This window comes from Rhinolophus sinicus, chromosome 18, assembly GCF_057876585.1.
Source record: "Rhinolophus sinicus isolate RSI-liver-muscle chromosome 18, RSI-T2T, whole genome shotgun sequence".
NCBI lineage: Eukaryota > Metazoa > Chordata > Mammalia > Chiroptera > Rhinolophidae > Rhinolophus > Rhinolophus sinicus.
Genome location: NC_142518.1, coordinates 39,158,447 through 39,176,055, shown reverse-complemented (window position 1 = coordinate 39,176,055; position 17,609 = coordinate 39,158,447).

Below are 17,609 nucleotides of genomic sequence, written 5' to 3'. Positions count from 1 at the left end.
AAATAGCTATTTTGGTTAGTCTCATGGACAAGGGTGAAACTGGTAGCAGATGTTGCTCAGGTCTAGGTTCCTCTTTGCCCCACAGAGTCCCTAGTCCTCAGCTTCTCCTTTGATGGCAATCTTGCTGGGCTTGAGTGAGGAAAGTCCTTGGGAAGGGTTGGCCTTTTCCCATGATCATAAACCATCTAAACCACACTACATGACAAGTGTCATGATTAGCCTTTCCATGTCAATGTTTGCAAGTCAGCATCATGTGGGTTATTGGCTTAGAACTATCAGGCCTAGGATCACCAGCCTTCCTTTTGCTCTTGGAGAGGTAGAATTCAGAGTTGCTGTCTGGGAAGAATGGGGTTACCTCCCCCCAACCAATTATTCCTTTGAATCTAGATAGAAAAAAATGGAACTAGTAGTAACTGTTTTGTGCAGAGTGACTCATTATATCAGTTATCTATAGTCTTTGAGAAATCAGCTTCAGATCTGAGAGTTGGTTCCCTCCTTATCCATAAAATGGAAGCCTCTCACACAAGAGCACTATGCAAATAAGTAAACATTTGCATATAATGCAGAAAGATACAATGTAGTGTCTACAAACATTGTATTTATACAGTGAAATTCCATTAGAACACAGCTCATTAGGACCTGCAGTAGGATACACCACTTGCCAAGTAATAATATGTGGCATGGGTACACAGACTCAGAGTTTATAAAGCAATTCCACTCCCATTATTTCATTGATCTTCACAACAAATCCATAAGCTAGAGAGCAGTCACCTCTGTATTGGTCAGAATATAATAGGTTATGCTGACGTAACAAACAATCCCAGAATTTCAGTGGTTTAAACCAATGAAAAGAAATGTATAATATTATATAAATATTATATATATAATTATATATATATATAATTATATATATATATATATATATATATATATATATATATATATAATTACGCTGATGGTAACCACTCTGAGCACCTCTTGTAATTGCAAAAGTCAAATGTGACTTGTGTTCATCTTTTGTTATCGATATATATTGAGTATTACAATTTTAATACAGTTTTCTCCTTTCTTAAAATGGGTATACATTTTTTGCAACCCTCTGTGTGTACACACACACACACACACACACACACACACACACACATACTCACATGAGGTCTGACGATTAAGTTCGTGAACTTGTTGCAAAGATGTTGCTAACTTTTTTGCTATCAGAGGGATTATTCATTATGAATTTGTACCAACTGGACAAACAGTTAGCCAAGTTTACTATTTGGAAGTGCTGAAAAGATTGTGTGGAAAAGGTGACCTGAACTTTTCACCAACAATTCATGGCCCTTGCATCACAACAATGCACCAGCTTACATGGCACTGTCTGTGAGGGAGTTTTTAGCCAGCAAACAAATCACTGTATTGGAACACCCTCCCTACTCGCCTATCTGGCCCCCAGTGACTTTGTTCTTTACCTGAAGATAAAGGAAATATTGAAAGGACGACATTTGGATGACATTCAGGACATCAAGGGTAATACAACAAGAGATCTGATGGCCATTCCAGAAAAAGAGTTCCAAAGTTGCTTTGAAAGGTAGACTAGGAGCTGGATTTAGTGCATAGCTCCCCAAGGGGAGTACCTCGAAGGTGACCATAGTCATACTCAGCAATGAGGTATTTAGCACTTTTTCTAGGATGAGTTCACAAGCTTAATTGTCCAACTCATTCTACACATTTATTGCTGGTAAGCAAAGGACTGTGGTCCATATCATCTTCACACAGAAACCCAGTCCAATAGAAGCAGTTGCAGGGAGAAGAGAAGACAAAGAATCCTGTGATCTCCTAAATGTTTCCACCCTAAAGTGACACACATCACTTCTGCTCATATTTCATTGGTCAGAGTGAGTCAATGGCCACATTGAAATTCAAGGGGGCAAAGAAGTATAATATCCCTGTATCACTGAAAGTAGAAAGGAACTGAATAGTAGTGAAAAGTAGTGATTTCCACCACAGACTCGTTTTATAGCTGAGAAATCCACAACTCAGAGGAATGACATGTTGAGGGAAGCTGTTTGGAACTGTGGACTGAGCTTGCAATAAATGAGTTTTAGCATTGTTACTAAAAGAAAGCATACTTTCATTTGAAAAAAAAGGTTCTCAGATTGAAAATATGAGAACATGGGCTTTAGAGCCAGACAGTCCTGGGTGCAAACCCCAAATTGTGCCACTTACTAACAGAGTACTTGAAGAAGGTGAGATCACTTCTCTGAGCCTCCAATTCCTCATCTATAAAATGGGGATAAAGGATTAAAAAGAAAACTTTCAGGGTTGATTGATGATTGGTTAATGTGGATAAAGTACCTGAGCACAAATTCAGATATTCTTACCCCAAATTTATCCCTTTTACCTCTGCTAGCTGTGCCAGAAGCTGGAAATCCAGTGGAGCAACTTAGTCCAATTCTTCTCTGGCTTTCTATTTCCCATTGTGACATGTGCATAGGTGAGTGGATAGAAAGTAAAAGGAAAATTTTAGACAAGAAGGAAGGTAATTTTTACCATGAGTTAATTAATGCCTTTGTATATCCTGCTTCCTCGCTTTTGCAATGCCCTCTCCCATATCATTTGTCCAATCAAACCCTACTTACTTTCAAGACTTAGATCAATCCAATCATATTTTTTCTGGGAAATGTTTCCAGACTCCCTCATGCTGAGTTTGATGACCCCTTCTCTGAGCCCCCCCAACATCTTGTGTTTAGGTCTATCTCGGCACTTAGCACCATGTCTTGTAAGCATTTGGCATAGAGCAAGTGCTTAATGAATGTCTATCCAAGCAATGAATGTGGTCATTATATGGCATACAAGTACCTTGTTGATTTTTCTGTCTAACCTCATTTCTCCCTGTCCATCTCCTTACCCTGCTCCACCTGTCCTCCAAACCAGCATCTCAAAACACACACTTGCTACTCCAAAATGACCACACTGTTTATGGACCCTGGAATCCCTCAGAATCTCCAAGCCTCCATCTTTGCACATGCTGCTTCCTCTGCATGGTGTGCTCTTTCACCACCTTTCAAACACTTAATCATCTTTTAGCAAAGGCTGAGGACATGGTAGTTTGGAGCATAGGCTCCAAAGCCCGGCTGCCCGAGTTCAAATTCCAGCTCTGGTTATTAGCTCTGTGACCTCAGGAAAGTTATCTATTTGGGTCTCTGTTTTCCCATCTATAAAATAAGGCTACTAAAAGTACCTATGTAATAGGCTTGTTATGGAGAGTAAATGAGTTAATACTTTAAACTGTTTGTAAATATACCTGGTACACAGTAACCTATATAAAAGTATTTGCTGTTATCGTTGAAATCTTAGCACAAATGCTACTCCTTTGTTTAAACTGGGGGCACAAATGGATAGTTTGTAGGCTATGCTTTATTAGGACCACATGGTATTTGCACTTTTTTATTGCAGTGCCTTCCAGTTTAGTACAAACTCCACCACTCCCTGCATTCGCCTGTTTGATTCATTTGCATGGTACTGTAAGCTTTGAGTTTGCAATCTTGAGTAAGCACATCTCTTTTCTGGCCCCTTCAGACAGAGGCCCACAGGCTCATTGTGTACCTTCGTTAAAGCAGTTCTATGTCCTACTAATTGTTTTCTTGTCTGAGTCTTTACCCTACTGTGAACTTCTTTAATACAGGAATGGTGATCTCAGTATTGATAGTACCTAGAATGGTGCCTTACACAAAGAAGTGCCCAATAAATATGTTTTAAATGGCTGATTGAATAAGTGAAATGAAATGAATAGTTGTGGTAGCCTATTGTCAGTTAGGAACAAGTTTTTGGAGAGAGCTACAGGGGTTCTTTGCAGGCAAGCTTAAATTTTAAAAGCCATCCACAGAGTGCTTTCTGGTCCTAGCTGGGACATTTAACGAGCTCTCTTTAACCCCTTTCCTCCAAGGCCACATCTTCTGTGACAGTCATTAATGGGATCAAACTAATGGGACTTAGCCACAAAGGCAAAAGAAGCAAAACACAGTACAACTCCCTTTGCCTGTGTAAGTAGTTTGGAAGTTGTCAGGATAAAAGCTGAAGTCTCCTAAAATGAAAAGGCATGCACCCACTTTAAAGATAGCAAGCTCAGGGATTGCACAAATTGTTCTAAAAAAACACTACATCTTTACAAGTGATGAGGTTTTTTTTCCAAGTTAAGGAAGTGGTGGTGTGTCTATATATCAGTTGGTTAGGACCCTAGGCTGTGTGACCCAGGGCACAGGTTTAAGGACAGAGCAGGCTTTTTAGTTTTCCTCTACTCTGTTCTTGGAAAAATGCAACTTTAAATAGGTGTACATACATTTGGAAGCAGTAGGAATGGATATTGTGTATCCCTAGTGACTACAATGTGATCCACTGGAAGAATCCCTGCATTTGCAGTGAGACAAAGTTGGGCTGGAGCATATGGTAAACAGACATTAAGGTGGCAACTATCATCTCCACTTCCTGGCATTCATGCCCCTGTGTAATCAATCCTTTCCCCTTGAGTGGGGGTGTAACCTATTATTTGCTCCTATCGAATAGAATATGGCAAAGATCTCATGATTACATTACATTGTACATGACACCATCTTGCTAGCAGACTCACTTGCTCCCCTTGCTGGCTTTGAAGAACAAGTTGCCATGAATCCTACAACCACAAGAAACTGAATTTTGCCAACAACTATATGAGCAGGGAAGCAGACTGTTCCTTAGTTGAGCCACCAGATGAGAACCCAGCCCTGGCCAGCACCTTGATTGCATCTTGCAAGACCCTAAGCAGAGGTCTCATCTAAGCCATGCCTAGACTTCAACAAAACAAATTGTGAGATAATAAATGTGTGGTGTTTTAAGCTGCTAAATATGTGGTAATTTGTTACACAGCATGGAAAACTAATACAGAGTCCTGGCTTTACGATTCACTAGCTGTGTGACTCCAGGCATGTACCTTCTCCTCTCTTTGCATCAATTTGCTCATCTGTAAAATAGAAAATGACGACCAAGAAAATGCTTTCCCTGCCTCCCTTACACTGGTACTTTAGAATCCAATGAGTATGGGAGTTCTTTGTAAATCATAAAGCATTATACAAATGTGAGGAATGATTGCTATCTTTCTTCCCAGACTCCCCAGGGCCTAGCAGCTCAAGCAGGTCACCTTGAAAAAAGAGAAAATGGAAAACAACCAAAAAACTGCAGTGGCCTTAAAACTGACACTGGCTTGTTTGGCCCAAGTTGCAATATATGATTTTGTGGAAAAAAATTAAAAATCCTTGTGGGCAGATTGAAACATCTCAAGCTGTTTGGAAGACCTCCTAGCCAGATCCTTAAGGTGTCTCTCTCTTTTGGCCTCAGACTACCCAGAAGCCTGGTGCAATGTCACACACCTTTTCTTTCCACCCACCCCACTTCCAAATTCTCATTTTACAAAAGTCAGCTTCAAAGGCCATTGTCCAATAGCCTCATTATTCCTGGGTCACTGCCTGAGGCCATAGGGGTTACTTGGGGACATGATGGCCTGTGGCTATTGCCAGGTGGAGTAGAATACTACTGACACCTGAGGGAGGGTTGAGTATCTTTCCAAACAGACCAGCAGTTCATATAGCCACTTAGCTATTCAATCTTGTGAATCTGAGCTAGGGAAAAAAGATTTGCTTCATGCTGGGGACACTAGACCACATACACAGGTTGATCACCCAGCTTGTTCTTCCTTTTGATAGAAGAATTGTAGGGGTTGGTCAACTACCTCTTCAGAGACCCTGCTCTAATCCCCTTCACTACATAGCTTGGCATAGTGCATGACATTCAAAGCTCTGCATGATCTGGCCTTGCCTGCCTCTTCTCAGTCTACCACCCAGGCATTTGGTTCTTCCTCAAACACTGGTTTAGGGCCTTTTCATAGCCATTGACACTGTATCATGGAACAGAGAAACTTTTACTACTACTACTACTACTACTACTACTACTACTAGCATCTAACACTTACTATGTGCTGGGCACCTTTCTAAGTTTATTAAATATATTAAACCATTCATTCCTCACCATGACAATCCTATTAGGAATGTACTGATATTATTATCTCCATTTTATGGGTGACGATATCAAGGTTCAGGTCCTACTGCTAATATGTAGTGGTGTTGTGCCTTGAACCCAGATACATTGAGCTTGAAAGCCATGATCTTAACCATCGTGCTATGTTTTGCTTTTTGTTTACTTGTGTATCTCCCCTACTAGTCTGTGTGTTCCTTATGAGCTGCAATTTTATGCCCAGTGCCTAGTACAGTGCTTGGCACATAGTAATACTTAATAAATGTTTATTGGATGAGTGAATAATGAATACATAGTGAAAAAAAGGCACACAGTTTGGAGTCAGAAAGCCTAGTGTCCTGCCTAGTATCTATCATCTAATGATTTTTGTCACTTTGGGTGGGTGAGTTGACCTTTCAGCCTCTCTAAGTCCAAATAGCATAGTGTTTACACATGTGGGCTCTGAAGCCAGGCTGCCTATGTCTAAAATGGGGCACCACCACTTACTGGCTGTGTGACCTTGGGCAAGTAAGTCCCTTATCCTTTCTGGGCCTCAGTTTCCTAATCTTTAAAATTAAGATAATTGTAGTAACTGGGTCACGGGGTTGTTGTAAGGAAAATGAGTTGATGCATACACAGCACATGCTTAATGAATGTTAGTCATTAATGTTATTATGCTCTAGTATTTTTACATACAAAAATGGGGATAAGAATATTTATCTCACCATGTTGTCATGAGGATCAAATGGGGCAACAGATGTGGAAATGTCCTTTCATCTTAAAGCACAGTGTACATGCTAAAACTAAACTTAGAAAATACCCCAAATCATTTGTTCATGCCCTGAAGCTCAGATTCCATGTAGCTTATCTTCACACTTACAGGTGAGTGGCAACCCCCAAAAAAGGTTGGATAAAGCCACTAGGGTTGACCATGCCAGTGCTAAGGGACCCACAACTTCTAGATTGTGTGTGAAGGTGGTGTTATATAAATAGATACCTTCCCTCATGTGGGCTGTGTGCTACAAAGTCTGTTGGATATCTGGCATTTACCCCTATAAGAGGCCAGAAGGTGCTGAGACTTGGCAGGAAGAGTCCCTGGGTACAGCAGGAAACAGACTACATCAAGTGACATGAGGAAAAAAGACCTCTGAAACCTTAGGAAAAGGTTCCACCTTGTGCACTGTAGGTCTCCACTGAAAGAATGGGAGTGACCAAGGTACAGTGCAAATGAAGAACTCGGATTAGATCAACATGTACCAGTCCAAACTACAAATTGTCTACCTCAGTCATCATGAGTGAGAAAAGTGGGGAAGACAACAAGGAGTCAAGCAGCGGTACAGCCAACCCTGGTTCCCAAGAAGAAAGGAAGTGGGGAGGGAAATAAATGACCTGAGCTAGTGTGTAGGAAGACCTGAGAAGATTATTACAGTTTATACATACTAGGATTTCCAGAGACAAGGGTGGCTAGATTTTGCTCAGGCTGTGACCCTCTCTGGTATGCTTAGGACAAGTGTCTCATCCACCCAATGTTACTGAGGGCAAGAGGAATCCAATCATTTCAAGTGAGCAAAACACATTTTTTAACAGTGAGGAAAAGGTGAAGTGTCTGGAAAATCCCCACTTGGGTTCTCAGAGTCCCTACTGCTGGCAGCTGCTGACTGAGGTTTGAGTGGGAGGGTGCAAAGGAGAGAGAAGGGAGGGAGAGATTTATGAACAGACTGAGCTGAGGGACTGATCTAAAGGAGGCTGGGTTGAGTATAAGAACGTGCAATGTCTGGACTTGAACCAGAGATACAAAGTGAGTGGAGGTTGCAGACATTTTTCCCATGTGTAAGCTGCAGCAGAACTTGCAGTATTTTCTTCTTGTTTTGTAATGCCCACAGTGACTAATATAGGGAAGGCCACGCAAACAGCCCACTGACCATTTGCCAGCAAAAGGACTGCTGGGAGAGGCCTTAGTGGGGTTTAAAAAGCATAGAAAACCTCAGACTGGATGTAATTTTAATGTGATTTCAACAAAAATACACAGCTACAGCTCTATGGCTAGCTGCTTGACTGGCTTGTACTATATCCACTGCTCATCGACTGGATTTTAATCTGAATTTTCTGAGCATTTGGGACATAGCCTCAGGAGGAGGGGATTATAATAAACACAAAGAGACTAAGACTTAATTTTTGTTATCTAGTTGGGAAGATAAAACAAACCCTTGGATTCAATTATAAAATGTATCAAAGGGCCAAATGAATGATCTCAGAGGCCCCAGGAAGGCAAAAGTGAACTGAGCTGCTAGACCTTGAAGAATGTTAAGATTTGCAAAGGTGAAAAAGGGAAAAGGCAAGGAAGGAAGGAAAGGATGCTCTAGGCAAGGGAATAATTTAAGTAAAGGCTTAGAAGCTAGAACGAGCATAGCTTGTTTCAGATATATGATCCTCATGCAACATAACATATGATCCTTATTCAGGACATTTCCTCCATTCTTTAATCAAACACAGATTTGGCTATGTAGATAGATGGATAGATGGTAGATAGATTGACAGACAGACACATAGATAGATGATAGATAGAGAGATAGATAGATGAGAGATAAATTGATAGAGTAGTGTCCTGAGCCAGGAAACAGTCATGTTGAATTATTCTGGGTTTGTCATCAATTCATGATATACTAATTCACTATGACCTTGGATAGGTAATGTATTCTCTGTGGCCTCTGCTTTCCCATTTGCAACAGAAAGGGGGAAGGCACCCAGACTCTTAACCTGAAGGAGACTCACCCTCTTACCAGTCTCTCCCTCACTCACACACTCTATACAATGCTGCACACTCTAAAGAACCCAGACAATAACTATGTGAAGTGAACAATGTTTCCCAGATCTAATCAGAGGCAATAACACCAAGAGCCAAAACCCATGACAGACTGAGCCCGTTCTGTTTACTTGTTCTCAAGATTAAACTTTAGATTCAGGTAGCTGAACAGGAGAAGGGCCAAAAATGTGGACATGGGACCTTGACGGCTACAGAATAAGAAGCCCATATGTCTTTGGGAAGCAGAGATCTCAGTTTCCCATCCTGAACCTCACAGGTCCCCCATGGCCACCCAGGAGACAGATGGGTGGGGCTGAAGCTGGACAGCCAAGAGACAGAGCCGACCCAAGGCACCAGAGTGTCAGGTGCAGAGGGTCCTAGACTCCATCTGTCCCACTTCATCAGCCTTATTCCTCCAGACCCTCATCAGACTCAGGCTAAAAAACTCTTTCAGATCACTTGCTCCCACCCTCTCTACCTGGTATAGGACCCCCTCCTCAGCCTTTCTGCTAAGTGCTCCCACCCACTGTCCAAGTGAACTGGGACAGACCTGGAAGCTCTCTGCCTCAGCAGGCACAGGATTCCACTTGACAGAATGTCTTTCCGCTGGTGAGCCAAACCTGCTCCCCTGTAACTTCCTCCCACACACTCACGTTCTGCCCTCAGGACAACCAACCAGACAGGACTGATTCTTATTCTCAGGAATGTCCTTCACATATTTTAACACAGCTACCTCTGCCATGCTTGTACCCTAGCCAGGTCTCCTCTCCTCTCCTCTCCTCTCCTCTCCTCTCCTCTCCTCTCCTCTCCTCTCCTCTCCTCTCCTCTCCTCTCCTCTCCTCTCCTCTCCTCTTCCTCCCTCCCTCCCTCCCCCCCTCCAGTTTTATTGATATTTAATTCGCATACCATTCATTTATTCATCCATTTAAGGTTGACAATTCAATACATTTTAGTTTATTCACAGAGTTGGTCAACCATCACCATAAGTACTTTTAGGAAAATTTCATCACCCCGAAAAGAAATTTTGTACCTATTACCAACCCATTCCTCCCCAGCACCTGAGACCTAGGCAGCCACTTACCTATGTCATGTCTCTATCAATTTGTCTACTCTAGAACTTTCATGTAAATGGAGTTGGGCAACAGGTTTGATTCACACTGTGAAACTTTGGGTAAGTCACTTTACCTCTCTATGACTCAGTTTTCCAAGCATAAAACATAGTAATATTGGTTTCTACTTTATAGAGTAATAATGAGGCTTAAATGAGCTAATGCACATAATACACTTAGTATACACTTAGTAGAGGGTTTGCTTTTATTACTTCTTTTTATAAAGTGATTTTCCTGATTATTACTCTCACCTTCAACTGGTGTGTTCTCATTGGGATGAAGCAGAGCAGGACCTGGGGTAATAATGTAAGTATTTATATGATATTTAACATATTTAGTACTCCATTAAAGCATATACATGACCCATAAGAATGGCCTCTGCACTGAAGCAGGTCTTAGAGGTTCTCTGTTGGGCTGGGCACTAATTTCTGAACGATGGAGAGGTCAAGAGTCCAGGGGATCATTAGGGTAACAGAAGAGGCACTTGGGGGCTGCTGGGTTACTGTGATTTACAATAAATATGGAAGGATTTCAATATTTTAACAACCACTATGGTCATACCATTGTATACTTATTAGAGGTTGGGCCTGAGCTGGACCATCATCTTCCTTGCTATTGACACCACACTTCTAGTTATGCATACTATATTCTCATTGCTTTTTGGTAGACACACCACGTTGCATTGAGGACTGAGACTGAAGCTGTCAAGCATTTTCTATTCAGGCTGCTGCTAAGTTTCATTATCTCTCAATAACCTCTGCTCAGTTGTGTTTTGGACCTAAGTTCCAAATTTTAGGTTTACAAATATGATTCATGTTGATTGTTAAGCTCTTCAAATTAGGGTATGTGCTTCATACCAGACCTTCTAAAGGGGTTGAAGGCTGCCAGGCAGGAAGGGCTGGCAAAGGCAGCAATGATATCTGGCCCTCACATTTGTTCTTTGGCTCCTTAGAAGTGGAAGGGTCTCTGTTTAGCCTTACCCTTGACCACTTGACCATAAACTTAGAATATACAACACATTGAGAGAAGAGAAGATCTCCTGAAGAAAGAGGGAGATGGAAGGACTAAAAAGGATCAAACCTCCAATTTGAACAGAGATGTGTCAAAGTCAGATGAATTCTAGTTCCAAGCAGTTCTCCAGGTGGATGCTGATCTGGGAACAGCAGCCAGGAAGGAAGCTTTGCAAGTACAGGTAGAAAGAGCCTCAGGCCAAGTAGAGAAATTCTAGGAAATCTAACAGAGAAGAGGAAGGTGAATAGAAAAATGTGACCCTGAAATGAAGACAGCAAATGGGTCTCTGGTCCAATGGTAGTGTGTAAAGTAGTGAAGGACACGGACAGGTAAATGGGGGTGGACATGGCATCTGGAATTTCTTCTCTGGGAACCACACTGGCAAGTTATTTCCAATCTTGTTATTTGAAGAGTTGGATTTTTTGCTATTTGTCTGGCTGGCCTCTCATTGGCGCTTAAAGTGTGGGAAAGAGTGCATCTGGTTCAAACAGCTGGGGCATGGCTCTATCTGGGCTGAGGTCAGATAATCTGAGGAGCCAGTGTGGCTGGTGATGAGGGCAACCTATTAGTGAGGAAGGCAGAGGCTTTTTTGAGCTAGGTAGCTGGTGTGCCGAGGCAGACAGGACGGCTGGTATCTGGGGACTTGAGGGAAAAAAACAAAAAGTATCTCCTCAGAAGGCAGCACAGCAGCTCTGACAGAGAAGGGAGAGGGTAGAATTAAGAGGTTCACTTCTCATTCAACTCTGGTTGCTGAGTGTTCTGGTGTGGGGAGCAGGTATTCAAGAGGCCTTAATATGCTCTGTACAGACCTCAGAGCTAATGCTTACTGATGCTCATTCCTACTCACAAAATCTCTCTTGATCACCATGCTATGAATACTTGCTAATAAAACCCTCTAGCAAGGCAGAGCTGTGTTTCCAAGGTGAAACCCCAAGTGTAGATTGGATCTTTCTCTCCGGCAGTCAGGGCTAGGTCTCCCTATTCCTAAGGCTAGGTCACACTCTTCCATTTCATCTGGGTTCATAATCTTGTGACTAAAAGCAGAGTCTCTGCCTGTGTTCAAATTCTAGCCCTGTCACTTACTAACTGTTACTTTACTTCTCTGTGACTCAGTTTCCTCATGTGTAGGATGTTTATCATGAGATAATTTGCCTCTTAGAGTTATTGTGAAGAATCATGCCATAGGTCGTGGGCTTAGAACAGAGCTTTGCGTGTACTAATAACTCAATAAATGTTTTGGTTTGGATTCTGACTCACTACTTAATTTAGTCATAGCCCTTTCTTTCTTTGTGTCTTTTGTAAATGTCCCTAAACCACTGAAAGAAATGATGTTGGCACTAAAAAGAATCTCCCCTTCCCTTCCTACCAGCCCCCATTCAGTTCTCTGACCTACCTGGACACTTCTGGCACATACATGTTTACATCCTGTGGTTATTGTGGTCTCACCTCTCATCCCTGCTGCACTGTTCTAGGGACCTGCCTCACGTTCTTTATCTCTCTATATTACCACAGACTTCTCCCCCCAGGAAGCTGCCCCTTCTATCTTCTCTCCATCCCTCTCTTCCTTCTTCTTATCGTACGTGCACTGACTGTCCGTCCATCTAGTTATATAAGCCAGATACCTAAGAGTTATCATCCTAGATCAGGGGTCAACAAACTTTTCCTGTAAAGAGTCAGATAGTAAATACTTTAGGCTTTGAGGGCCATATATAGTCTCTGTCACAATTCTGCCATTGTAGTACAAAGTAGCTATCGACAATATGTAAAACAATGGGGTATGGCTGTGTTCCAATAAAACTTTATTTACAAATATGGGCACTGGGCCAGATTTAGCTTGCAGACTGTAGTTTGATAAGAATTATTGCAGGACATTCCTTTTTTCTCAAGACCCATTCTCTTATCCAATTTATTTTTTAAAAAATCTCAAAATTGTTCATTTCTTGCCAATTCCACTACCTCCGCCCTGGAGCAAGCCACTGTCATCTCTTGCCTGGACCATTCAGTGCAAGAGCCTCCTGATTGGTTTATTTGATTATTCTCTTGTCCTCCTACAGTTCATTCTTCACATAGCAGCCAGGATGTTCTTTTCAAAATTCATATCCTATCATGTTATCCCTCTACCTAAAACCATTCAATGGCTATATATTTTTCTTAAGGTAAAGATCCAGATCCTTAGTATGGCTTATAACATGATCAGACTCTGCATGATCTGACTCTGCTTATCTTTTCAGACTTTTCTCATACCACTCTCTCCCTAGTCACTATGCCTTAGCCACACTGGCCTCCTTTTAGTTCTTCAAACACGACAAGCTCTCTTATACTTCAGAACATTTGCATAAGCTGTTCCCTGTACTGAAAATCTGCCTCTTCCCCATCTCTCCATGCATGGTTAATACCATTTCAGCCATCAACCCTAAACTCAACAGCCATTTGCTTTGGAAAGATATTACCTAATCATTCCCAGACAAGGATAGGCTGCACATTAATATGCTTTTAGAGTGCTCCATAATTTTCCTTCCTAGAACATATCCTAGTTGCTAATTAAGCAGTGGTTTGTGTGATTATTTGATTAAAGCCTATCCTCCTTACTAGGGTATAAGCTCCATGACAGGAGAGACTGGGACTGTTTTGTTGATTATGTAGACCAATTCTTTAAAAATACTGTTTCCTTAATAAGTTTTCATTTTATAAGAAAACTACTTTGTTGAGGTATAAATGGCATATGATAAACTATAATATTAAAAATGCATCGTTTAATTAATTCTGATATATGCGTATATCAGGAAACCAACACTGCAATCAATATAGTGCTTAATGCTTATATCCATCACCTCCAAAATTTCTTCCTAATCCTTTGTAATCTCTCCTTCTCCAGGCAACCACTGACTTGCTTTCTGACACAACATGGATTTGTTTCCATTTTCAAGTTTTTATTTTTTGCAACTTGGAAGTTGTTTTTTTTTTTTAGGGGGTAAAACATGTTATTTGTCACAATAAGATAAAAAGTAAAATGAAAAACTGAATAAAATTTCCCAGTATGCATGATATATTTTCTTTTGTATAATTTTACTTTTGTATTTTTCTAGAAAATTACATACAGTGTCAAATTTTTCAAATTTATTAATACAGAATTGGACAAATGCTCTCATAATTTTATCTTTGTCTACTATTTGGTTTTAAAATTTTCTCCATTGGATATCACAGGACATCTTTTTTGTGTTTTGGGTTTTATTCATTTATTTATTTATTTTTTATTAGTTTCAGGTGCACAAGGCAAAGTAATACTTAGACATTAATCATTTATATCTCTCACACTGTGTGAACCCCGCTCACCCCATCCACTACCCCTCTGACATCGCACAGAGCCATTACATTTCCACTGTCTCTATCCCTAATGCCATACTCCGCTTCCTGTAACAATATACATACATACATATATATATAAAATTATAGATTTCAGGTGTACAATTCTGTATTACATCATCTATAAATCCCATTGTGTGTTCATCACCCAGAGTCAGTTCTCCTTCCATCACCACCTGAAATCTGTAATTTTACTAACAATTGTCACCCCAATAAATTTAATAAAATTAAAAATAAATAAATAAATAAAATAAAATTATAGTTGGCATTCATTTTTGTTCAGCGTCAGGTGTACAGTGTAGTGATCAGGCATTTAATTTACATCATCCCTGAGAGGGTCTTCCAAATTGGACACGTGTCCATCGGATACCCTGCAAAATCTTTACAACATTATTGATTACATTCCCCAAATTAATTTTCAAAACCCCGTGGCCATCTTGTGGTTACCTACAGTTTTCTAATCCCCTCACCTTCCCCTTTATCCCCATCCCCCTGCCCATCTAGCATTCCTCAGTTTTTCCTCTATGTCTCAGAAACTGTTTCTGATTACTTCATTCATTTATTATTTTCTTTAGATTCCGCATGTGAGATCATATGGTATTTGTTTTTCTCTGTCTGACTTATTTCAATTAACATGATGTGCTCTAGGTCCATCCATGTTGTTGCAAATGGTAAGATTTCTTTCTTCTTTATGGCTGCGTAATACTCCATTGTATAAATGTATCACAGTTTCTTAATCCAGTCGTCTACCGATGGGCATTTCGGTTGTTTCCATGTCTTGCTGTTGTGTGTAGTGCTGCAATAAACATAGGAGTGCATAAAGATTTTTGAATTGGAGTTTTGGATTTCCCGGATAGATACCTAGGAGTGGAATTGCTGGATCATATGGTAGTTCCATTTTCAGATTTTTGAGATACCTCCAAACTGTTTTCCATAGAGGCTGCACCAATCTGCAATCCCACCAACACTGCACAAGTGTTCCTTTTTCTCCACATCCGCGCCAGCATTTGTTGTTTGTTGATTTATTGCCGATAGCCATTTTGACTGGGGTGAGGTGGTATCTCATTGTGGTTTTTATTTGCATTTCTCTAATGATTAGTGAGTTTGAGCATTTCTTCATATGTCTGTTTGACATCTGTATGTCCTTTTTAGAAAAATGTCTCTTCATGTCCTCTGCCCATTTTTTAATTGGGTTGTTTGTTTTTTTGGAGCTGAGTTGAGTTTTTTATAAATTTGTAATATTAACCCCTTATCAGATATATCATTGGCAAATATCTTTTCCCATTCAGTAGGATCCCTTTTTGTTTTATTGATGGTTTCCTTTGCTGTGAAAAAAACTTTTTAGTTTGATGTAATCCCACATGTTTATTTTTTCTCTTACTTCCCTCACATAAGGGGATATATGAGTAAAAATCTTACTCCGGGTAATGTCCGTGAAGTTTCTTCCTACATTTTCTTCTAGGAATTTTATGGTTTCAGATCTTACATTTAAGTCTACGGCCATACCACCCTGAACGTGCCCGATCTCATCTGATCTCGGAACCTAAGCAGGGTCAGGCCTGGTTAGTCCTTGGATGGGAGATCTTACATTTAAGTCTTTAAGCCATTTTGAATTTATTTTTGTATATGGTATAAGGAGGTGGTCCAAATTCATTTTTTTGCATGTGTCTGTCCAGGTTTCCCACCACCATTTATTGAGTAGACTGTCTTTACCCCACGGTACATTCTTGCTTCCACTGTCGTAGATTAAATGGCCATATAGGCATGGATTTATTTCTGGACTCTCTTTTCTGTTCCATTGATCTATGTGTCTGATTTTATGCCAGTACCATGCTGTTTTGATTACTGTAGCCTTGAAGTATAATTTGATGTCAGGTATTGTTATACCTCCCACTTTGTTCTTATTTCTCAAGATTGCTGAGGCTATCCAGGGTCTTTTATGGTCCCATATAAATTTTAGGATTATATGTTCTATTTCTGTGAAAAACATCGTTGGTAGTTTGATAGGAATTGCGTTGAATATGTATATTGCCTTAGGCAGTATGGACATTTTAACTATATTAATTCTTCCTATTCATGAACATGGTATGTGTTTCCATCTATTTGTATCTTCTTTCATTTCTTTCTTCAGTGTCTTATAATTTTCTGAGTACAGATCTTTTACTTCTTGGGTTAAATTTATTCCCAGGTATTTTATAGTCTTTGGAGCAATTGTAAGTGGGATTGTTTTTTTTAAATTTCTCCTTCTGATGTTTTATTATGGGTATATACAAGTGCAACTGATTTCTGAATATTAATTTTGTATCCTACTACTTTACTAAATTCATCTATCAGCTCTAATAGTTTCTTGGTGGAGTCTTTAGGGTTCTCTATATATAATATCATATCATCTGCATATAATGACAAGTTGACTTCCTCCTTGCCGATTTGGATGCCTTTTATTTCTTTTTGTTGTCTGATTGCTGTGGCTAGAACTACCAGCACTATGTTGAATAGAAGTGGAGAAAGTGGGCAAACTTGCCTTGTTCCTGATCTTAAGGGGAATGGTTTGAGCTTTTCCCCATTGAGTATGATGTTAGCTGTGGATTTATCATATATGGCCTTTATGATGTTGAGATATGATCCCTCTATTCCCACTTTCTTAAGGGTTTTTATCATAAATGGCTGCTGGATTTTATCAAATGCTTTTTCTGCATCTATTGATATGATCATGTGATTTTTATTTTTCATTTTATTAATGTGGTGTATCACATTAATTGATTTGCGGATGTTGAACCACCCTTGCATACCAGGGATGAATCCCACTTGATCATGGTGTATGATCTTTTTAATGTATTGCTGAATTCTGTTCGCTAATATTTTGTTGAGGATTTTTGCATCTATGTTCATTAGCGATATCGGCCTGTAGTTTTCTTTTTTTGTGGCGTCTTTGTCTGATTTTGTTATCAGGGTGATAGTGGCTTCGTAAAAAGTGTTTGAGAGTTTTCCCTCCTTCTGGATTTCTTGGAAGAGCTTGAGGAGAATAGGAGATAATTCTTTTCTGAGCGTTTTGTAAAATTCACCTGTAAAGCCATCTGGTCCAGGGCTTTTGTTTGTTGGGAGATTGTTGATTACTGATTCAATTTCCCTGGTGGTAATCAGTCTATTCAGGTTTTCTGTTTCTTCTTGAGTTAGCCTTGGAAGGTTGTGCACCTCTAGAAAATTGTCCATTTCTTCCAGATTGTCAAATTTGTTGACATATAGTTGCCAATTTTTTGTATTTCTGTGGTGTCTGTTGTCACTTC